Raw genomic sequence first — 9,592 nt, 5'->3', positions numbered from 1 at the left:
TTAAATTTGATGATAACACATGCTAGTAGTGTGAAAGTTATACTAAAAGGGTGTGATCACACCAAAGCACAACTAGACTTCCTTCAAGGTAATGTTGTTTGCCTTTATAAGAGCTCAATGATGGGACACTGGACAAAGACTCTTATCCTTTCAAGAGCTCAACATGCTTGTAGTTCAACTATCTCTTAGCTAGTTGACTCACACTCCAAACTCCACATTGTCATTCTCTCTTCTCGGACTTCCAATAATGCAAGCAAGAAAATCAACTAACTCAAGATGGCATAGTAGACTTATCTACTTACCTTCATTGAGTTCCTAATCAAATACCATCAAAATTCATTTGTATCCTCACAATCCATGTGGTGCTCCTTAATCCCCTTCCTCCCCTCATTTGCATCTAATCTTTAATCCTAAATGGCTCCAACAATGTGATGAAAGGTAAATAAGGAGAAGTATGGATAATTGTTTCTCCAACCTGTGTGTGTGTGCGTGTGTACACCATCTCTCTCTCTCTCTCTCTCTCTCTCTCTCTCTCTCTCTCTCTCTCTCTCTCTCTCTCTCTCTCTCTCTCTCTCTCTCTCTCTCTCTCTCTCTCTCTCTCTCTCTCTCTCTCTCTCTCTCTCTCTCTCTCTCTCTCTCATGATGTGGGGTATTTATGCACTACATGAGCGGGTTACTGGCAGAGTCAGATGTCCGGGAGGTATATCAGATCCCCTTGTGGGCACCATTGGTGTGAAGCAAGGATGCCCACTCTCACCGACTCTATTTGGGCTATACATTGATGAGATAGCAGAGTTTATTCAACAGCGAGCCGGTGGAGGTATAGATCTCAGTGGAGCCACAGTTCATATCTTACTATATGCAAATGACATTGTGTTGGTCTCAGACTCAGCTCAGGGATTACAGCAACATTTATTAGCATTGGATGATTTTTGCATACAGAGAGGCATGACAGTGAACCTTGGTAAAACCAAGGTTCTTATATTCCATACATCAGCTCAGATACACAGACAGAGTATTTTCATGGAAGCAGGAGGGAGTATTGAGGTCACTAGATCATATGTATATTTGGGAGTCACCTTTACAGCAGCTTCAGGAACTTTCTCGATGACACAGGCAGCTCGTGACCGCCTCACTAGAGGATACTCAGCATTGGCTCTTATGGAGCGACAGTGTCATTAGGCACATTCCCAAGAGCCCCGCACCAAGGGGTGGCTCTTTGATACTCTAGTCACTCCAGCACTGATGTATGGAGTAGCTATATGGGGGCCAGGCCTTGCCGATTATGTATGGACATTGATGGAGAGACCTCAGGTGATCATGATATCTAGATTGATTCGCAGCAAGGCCTCAGTCCCACATGACATTGTGCGAGCAGAGCTTGCCACACCACCCATGCTAGTCGAGGCATTATTTCAGACAGTCTGCTTCCTACACAGATTTCAGGATATGGACAGAGATCGCATTGCATATAGAGCATATATGGCATCTCAGGAGATGGCTCGAGCGGGGGATACCACATCATGGTATGCACAGACTAGAGCTTGGCTTGACAGACATGGGCTGGACATTGATAGACTCCCACCTCTTCTATATGATACTCAGGCTCCCACTTACACCCTCTCTCTCTCTGAGAGGAACAGAGTCATCAGACAGGAGATATGGCATATTTATATACAGAGGACATGGGTCAGCCCTGCACAGCCACTGCCATCGAAGATGGCACATTATTATACATAGTTCTTGAGGATATCAGAGCAGGGATTCATAGAGATTCCGAGATATATGTAGATCTATATGCCACATCGATTGAGAGTTCTTATTGGACAGCTCAGGGTATCATCACATCAGCTTATGATTGAGAGTGGCAGAGCCAGTGGCATCCCGTGGGAGGAGAGGATATGCCCCCTTTGCAGATCAGAGGTGGAGAGTGAGGAGCATTTTGTTCTTAGATGCCCGGCATACTCAGAGTTGAGATCTAGATACACATTGAGCAGCTCACTTCAGGGATGTATGACTGATATGGATCAGAGATCATTTGGCCGTTTTCTGGGAGAGGCATGGCACATCAGAGAGCAGAGCACACAGCGGGTCCCAGTCAGAGAGGGGCCCACCCACACGACTATTACATAGTCCTTTCAGACAGATAGAGTGAGAGCTACTGTACCAGCCTCCAGCCAGACCTCCGGGCTCACACTACAGCAGGCCGAGGACCAGCGTACCCGACGCCGCACGAGGATCTGTGGGTTTCGGACCCCACAGCCACACCGACAGGAGATCCGGAGGATTCTTGATCTACATCGACAGCAGACTGAGATCCGACAACACTCGACACATTGGATCTCAGATCTCCAGTTTGCTCTTTCTCCACCGCCGATGTACCACATCCTGCATCCAAGAGGGATCACCTGCTATTAGCGACTTCGACGACTACTACTACATCCCAGGACAGTATATCTCCCTGCATCTGTTACATATACACATCGCACCACTTTATCACAGCTGACAGTTGTTTCCCTATCACAGCCGACATTTGTTCCCCTTTTGTAGCCATTATCTGGAGTACCAGAGCTACATACACACATACACATACACGACACTTATCACACTCACAGCACCGTATTTTCAGTTTCCAGTTTTTAGCTTTTCATTCAACACTTTTATTTTGGATAGCTGGACCTCATCAGTTGTATCACAGTTTGTCTCATAGGCCAGTTTTGGTCTTTAGAAGACGTTAATATAACTTTCTTTCTTTCTTTCTTTTCTTTCTCTCTCTCTCTCTCTCTCTCTCTCTCTCTCTCTCTCTCTCTCTCTCTCTCTCTCTCTCTCTCTCTCTCTCTCTCTCTCTCTCTCTCTCTCTCTCTCTCTCTCTCTCTCTCTCTCTCTCTCTCTCTCTCTCTCTCTCTCTCTCTCTCTCTCTCTCTCTCTCTCTCTCTCTCTCTCTCTCTCTCTCTCTCTCTCTCTCTCTCTCTCTCTGTGTATGGGTACCCCAAGAGCTTGAGACCAACCTGGCATTGCTTCAGCTTGTGGAGAATACCTTTACCTCATAGTTTTAATGGTAGCCATAGATTCTTGACCCCGAGGTATGCATTGAGCTCTATCTTCTTCCCAACTTCTTCTGATCACACTTGAGGCTTGTTCCAAGGCTTCCCTAAAACCTACTAAAGCTTCCCTAGTGCCACATTCAACTCAGCAATGGTAGCAAGAGTGGCTAGCAATTTGACATGATTTGCGCTAGTTGACTAGGCTCCATCTGTGATCAATCTACACCTCATCTTCAACTTATGAGTTCTTGGGCACTCTTGGCATTCACTTGGCATTGTATTCAACACTCTAGGACTAAGTTAGACCTCATTTGAAACTCTTGAGATCAGCCATTGGCCCACATTTTATGATAGTTTGTTGTCATACAATTCAGGATAGCGATTCACTCATTTTCTGGAGGTCACTTATGCTTGTCAAGATATCTATTCGATGTTGGATCATCTAGGGATGTTATGCCAATGTAATGAAATGCTATGGGACTGATTTGAGCATTGTTTTTCTCAATTTTATAGAGGTTTTTGTATTGCTATAATAAGCAAGGTTGAATGTTATTTTATCATAGAAACTTCATGCCTATTGCTTGTTGATGCTTTTCGAGTACTTTGGATCTTACACTAGGGTATACCATTGAACTTACATGCTTGGTTATGCTTCCAAATTGCTTTTGAGCTAAGATTTGAGATTTGAATCTTGACATTGGTTGTCATTTACTATTATGTACGGTTATTTGATGCTTTAGTAAGAGCTCTAAAAGTCACTTGGGTTGAATGCTCCTGGATATATGTTCCTTGGATCTTGGATGTATGGATGCCTTCCACATGATGTTTTAAGCTTTGTTTTCTCATCTAGCATTCGACTTTTGTTCCAATGGGAGATGCTTACTTGCCATTTGGATATGGGAGATGCTAACTTGCCACTTGGATATTACATTGAGCATTTGGTTATGTAGTTGTTGAGGGTCTTATAGTGAGACCATGGGACTTGGTGACATGTACATGCTCTTGTCATGCATGTATTCAGCTTCTGTAACATTTCTCAATCCATTGTGCCTTTAGTTGGTCTCTTCTATAACCTGTGAGACCTGCTCTATGCATGATGGTTATGCCTATGGGATGTATCTTAGTCTGACACACTGATTCTTTGACAGTTCTCAGTGCCAGATGCATATTCACTCATTGCTAGTTGAAGCTATTCCATGGTAGTTGCAGTTTGTCTTATATCAGTGATTGCCCCTCTTTGGCATTGATTTCTTACTGTTGTAATTCATTTTCAACATGTTGTAATTGCATTTTATTGCACTCTTTATGCAAGTAGTCACCTCCATTTGTAAGTTCTTTGCATTGAGTTTGTGGACAGTTTATTATTTGGTCCCTTATTTTCAAATTGATATGGCAGTGGTTTTGGGGATGATTTGTGGGCTATTACAACAACATGTTTTGCCTTTCTGTGCATTTACTTGGTCTTGGTATGGTTGGTGGTTCCAATGATAGTGCTATGTTTAATATTAACACATTGGATGGCACTAACTATAGCTATTGGAAGATCCAAATCTAGCAAGTTCTAGTGCAAAAAATGCAAGTTAAGCCTTTGAAACATGAGGGTGTCAAGCCCACACATATTGATGCACAAGATTGGGCTAAATTAGATGAGCTATGTAAGTCAACCATCATATTGTCCCTCTCTAAGCAGGTGTTCTATAATGTTGTCTCTGATGGGTAGGCCGCATGGGACTTACGGGAAAAGATTCACAATATCTATGATAAGCAAAGCCCCACTTCTCAAATGTATTGGCTAAAGCAACTCATGGACCTTTGCATGAAGGAGGGCACTTCCATGTCAACCCACTTAAATGAGTTTCATTCATTCTCAGCCATTTGTTATCGCAGGGGATTGAATTCAATGGCAATCTCCCTCGTTTGTTCCTCTTGGCTACACTACATGAATCATGGGATATGTTTTGCACTGCTATGTGTGTCAACATGCCTACTAATGAGCTAAGCTTATAGGGTGTGGAGGATGCACTCTTGAATGAATAAGTTAACAGAAAGAATATCGATGCTTCTCATACCTCTCATGCTTTGACAAATAGAGGCAATAATGGTAGGAGCACTAATACCCGCCATGGGAGAGACTCTCAACTGTCTCATTCTCATTCACATCAACAGTCTCGCAGTATGTCATGTGGCCGTAAGTCCTAATTAACTTGTCATTACTGTGGAAAAATAGGGTATATTTAGCCACAGTTCCATAAAATGCAAGAGGACAAGCGCAAGGGTAAAGTATAGGACAAAAATGATGATCGTGTCATTGTTCCTAGCAAGTCAAGCATTAAGATTGAAGATATTAATGTTGTGTAGACTGATTCTAATGATGATTTCATACTTGCAGCTTCTTCTCTTGATGCTTCACAACTAACTAATGCTTTATCAGGGTATACTCAATGTTGGTTGATAGATTCATGGACTTCCTTTCATGTGATCCCTCATAGAGACTGGTTCCACTCCTATCGCAATTTGATTAGATATGTCCATTTAGGTAATGATATGGCACTAGAGATAGTTGGTAATGGTGATGTTCAGCTGCAATTTAATTCAGGTTGCATGTTCACTCTTTATGATGTACATCATGTACCGACTATCACCACGAAGAGCCTTATCTTTGCTAGCACTTTCAATGGATGCAATTCCACATCTATCCATTTGGTATCATCGCCTTAGGCATATGTCCTTGAAAATAATGAAAATGCTTACTCATTTGCGATATGTTATGCTCCTTGACTATAAGTTTTTTGAGTCTTGTAATCATTGTTTATATGGGAGGTAGACACGTACTATGCATAAAAAGTATGGTATAATGGGCATGGGTGAGCCATTGGCTCCTCATTCATTCAAATGTATGTGGTCCCATGCCCTACAAGTCGTCAGCTGGTGTGAAGTATTTCGTTACCTTCATTGATGTCTATACGCATAAAGTTTGGGCATATCCTCTTAAGCAAAAATCGAAAGTCTTGGCTACATTTTAGCATTGGCTTGCTTTAGCAGAGAACGAGTTTGGGTATAGGCTTTGAAATGCCTAAGGTCCGATATAATGGGGGTGATTATGTCTCTAAAGCCTCTGAGCATTCGTAACGAAAGGAATATTAAGTGACAGTCAATTGCCCTGTATACCCCGCCCCAAAATGGTATGGCTAAGCATATGAATATGACAATTTAGGAGCGAGTTCACAGTATACTTAGCCAGGTAGGCTTACCACAGCATTTTTGGGCTGAGATAGTTATTACTACCGTACACTTGATTAATTGGTCCCCATGTATTGTTCTTGACTATCATGTTACAGAGGAGTTTTGGTCTAGGAAACCTCCCTCATATGCTCATTTGTGTGTCTTTGGTTGTGAGACTTTCTGCCATGTATCCAAGGACAAGCGCAACAAGTTGGATCCTAAGTCTAGAAAATGCATCTTTCTTGGTTATGGAGATGCAGGGGTGAGATAGGCTATTGCCTATGGGATCCGCAGGCTCAGAAGGTTATGCATAGCCATCATGTTGTTTTCCATGAGGAGAAAATGCATAAGCAACCTGAGCATGTTATTGAGGTACATAGAGTGATATTTTAGGAGGAACTTCCTACTACTGTATAACCAGCTAGACAGTCTGTCGTCGCAATAGCTAATGCTCTAGTGGCCCAGGTCCTTGATACTCCACATGATATCTAAGCCTCCCAGCCTGTTTTGAGGCAGTCTACTAGAGATAGACGACAACTTGTGCGATTTGAGCCCTCTATGGATTATGTTATGGTGACAAATGCTGGTGAGCCTCTTACTTATGATGAGACTTGCGTAGAGGTGATAATCACTCTTGGGAGAGAGCCATGCAGTTAGCGTATAACTTAGTGTAGAAATATCATACGTGGGATTTGATTTCTTTGCCTAGTGGAAAGAATGCTTTGCCATGCAAGTGAGTGTACAAGTTGAAAAGTGCCCCTGGATGCCCCAAGCCGGCAATATAGACTAGATTGGTTAACTAAGGGTTTCAAGTAGAAGCATGGTGTGGACTTTGATGAAGTCTTTTCTTCTCTTGTGAAGATGGCTACTCTACGTTTGCTAATGGCTCTGGTTGCTCAACTTGACTTGGATCTTTATCATATGGATGTCAAGATGGCATTTCTTCATGGAGACTTGCATGATGAGATTTACATGGAGCAACCTAAGGGCTTTGCAAAACCTGACATGGACCACCTAGTATGCAAATTGAGGAAGAGCCTTTATGACCTTAAGTAAGCACCTAGGGAATGGTACCGCAAGTTTGATGCCTTTATGCATTCACAAGGATATTCCCATAGTGATATGGATCTGTGTTTATATACGAAAAAGGCTCATGATGGCAACCTTATGATTTTGATCCTCTATGCAAATGATATGTTAATTGTTGGGAGTGCTCATGAATGAGTTGGACGCCTTGAAAGGTCAGCTCAAGGAGATCTATGACATGATGAACATAAGACATGCCTCATATAATCTTGGAATGTCCATTACGCGCGTGATCACTCTAAGGGGCTCCTTTACTTATCACAGAAGGAGTACATTCAAAAGGTCCTTTAGCAATTCTATCTATAAGATGTTAATCCCATTGGCTGTCCTTTACCTTCTCGTGTGAATATTAGTCAAGCCGATTGTCTGTAGTCTAATGAGAAAAAGGTCGAGATGGCCAAGATCCCTTATGCATCAACAGTGGGCAGTTTAATGTATGCCATGATAGCCACTTACCCTAACATAGCATTTGTTATGGGAGTATGCTATATACTACACCTAGCCGACCACATTGGGATGTTGTTAAGGGTATCATGAGGTACATGAAAGGCACAGTAGCTATGTGTATCTATTATGGTAGCCATGATGTATGAGTCATGGGACACGCTGACTCTGATTATGCAAGACATGCAGATAGTAGGAAGCCCCTCTAGTTATGTATTCACCTTTGTTGGAGATATTGTTTATTGAATGTCCAAGGTGTAGAAATGCATAGCCCTATCTACTACACAGGCAGAGTATGTTGCAACCATTAAGGCTTGCAAGGAAGCTCTCTGGTTAGGCCCAGACCTGTGCATTACTTATGCGGTCCCTACATTGCATTCAAATTCTATGAGTGCTATTCAATTGGCCAAGATCTTTCATGTGAAGATGAAGCACATTGAGATGTGTTGCCACTTTATATGAGGAGTCGTTGAGAACAAGCCCATTGATCTTATCAAGATCTCAACAGACCAAAATCCTACATGTCTGCTCACTAAAAGACTCTTAATATAGCATTTTTCCTTTCTTAAGAAGTTGTACATTGGATGAAATAATATCTTTCTTCATCCTCTTGTACTTATGTACATTTGTACTTTGTCACTTTTTTTCTTGTTCTCTCCTCACTAAGAATATATTCACCTTTAAGTGGGAGATTGTTAGAGGTAAAGGTGACTATGCCTAGCTGCCTATGTATTAGCTACATTGACAATATCCCCACTGTGTATTAATTACCTGCATATTTGTACACTGCAAGTAGCAGACGCCTATCATTGTCACTTTATTCCTTATTCTTTATTCTTTCAATGACATTTGAATAAAAGGAAGGCCGGTCACACATTCTAGCTGTTGGGATTCCCACATTTTGTCTCTCTCTCTCTCTTGCTCCTACTCCTTCCACCATAGCTCTTACTTTCACTCGTGCTTCAACTTTAGGGCTAAATCCCTTTAACAAAAGTTGTCCCTATTATTGTCACTTTATTCGTTATTTTTTTCTTTGACAATAGAATAAGGGAATGCATGTCACACATTGGAACCATTGGAGTTGCCACATATGGTATTGCTCCAACCTCCATAGCTCTTGCTTTTTTCTTCTACTTGTGCTCTCATTCTTTCTCAACATTTCCACCTTTTTGTCTCTACTAGTAGCAAGCACATCTTCATCATTAGCTACAATTGTTCACCAATAGCATTCATTACTTTTCCATTAGAACATCTTCATTGATTATCCCAACATTCCGCATCTTTGATGCAAGCTACAACATGCTACCACAAACATGACTAAGATGGGATTGGCACTCATCTAGGGGAGGGACATAATGTTACTAGTGCTTTGAGAAGACAAAGGTCAAAGTTTTTTTTGGAAGGTCAAAGTGCGAGTGTCAATTATTTCAATGACACTCTCCCTTTTCCTTACTCGTATGTGTTGCACTTTAAAAAAAATCTAACATACTAGATAACCAATATCAGTATGGAACCCCCACAAATGTGAGTAATTTCACAGCAAATGTTAATACTAGCAAGTGCCCAATCAGCAACTTTGCAGCTGTACTGCCACATGTGACAATTCAAGTTTTAAGTACTCTCACACTCATCTTCGACAATTCTTCAATATCAATAATGAGCTTTAAAAGTTCTCATTAAGCTGTAAGGGATGCGATATGAGACCCTCTTTGATGCCTTTTGCAGCTAGTTCAGACCAAGGAATATGTTTACAAGCCAACTTCTAAAACATGGAATTATCCTTATTTTTTTCGAAA

The sequence above is a fragment of the Lygodium microphyllum genome, chromosome 16, assembly GCF_053477565.2.
Source record: "Lygodium microphyllum isolate KBCC chromosome 16, Lygodium_microphyllum_v1.1.10, whole genome shotgun sequence".
NCBI classification, from domain to species: Eukaryota; Viridiplantae; Streptophyta; class Polypodiopsida; order Schizaeales; family Lygodiaceae; genus Lygodium; species Lygodium microphyllum.
Note: the sequence above shows the minus strand (reverse complement) of the source record.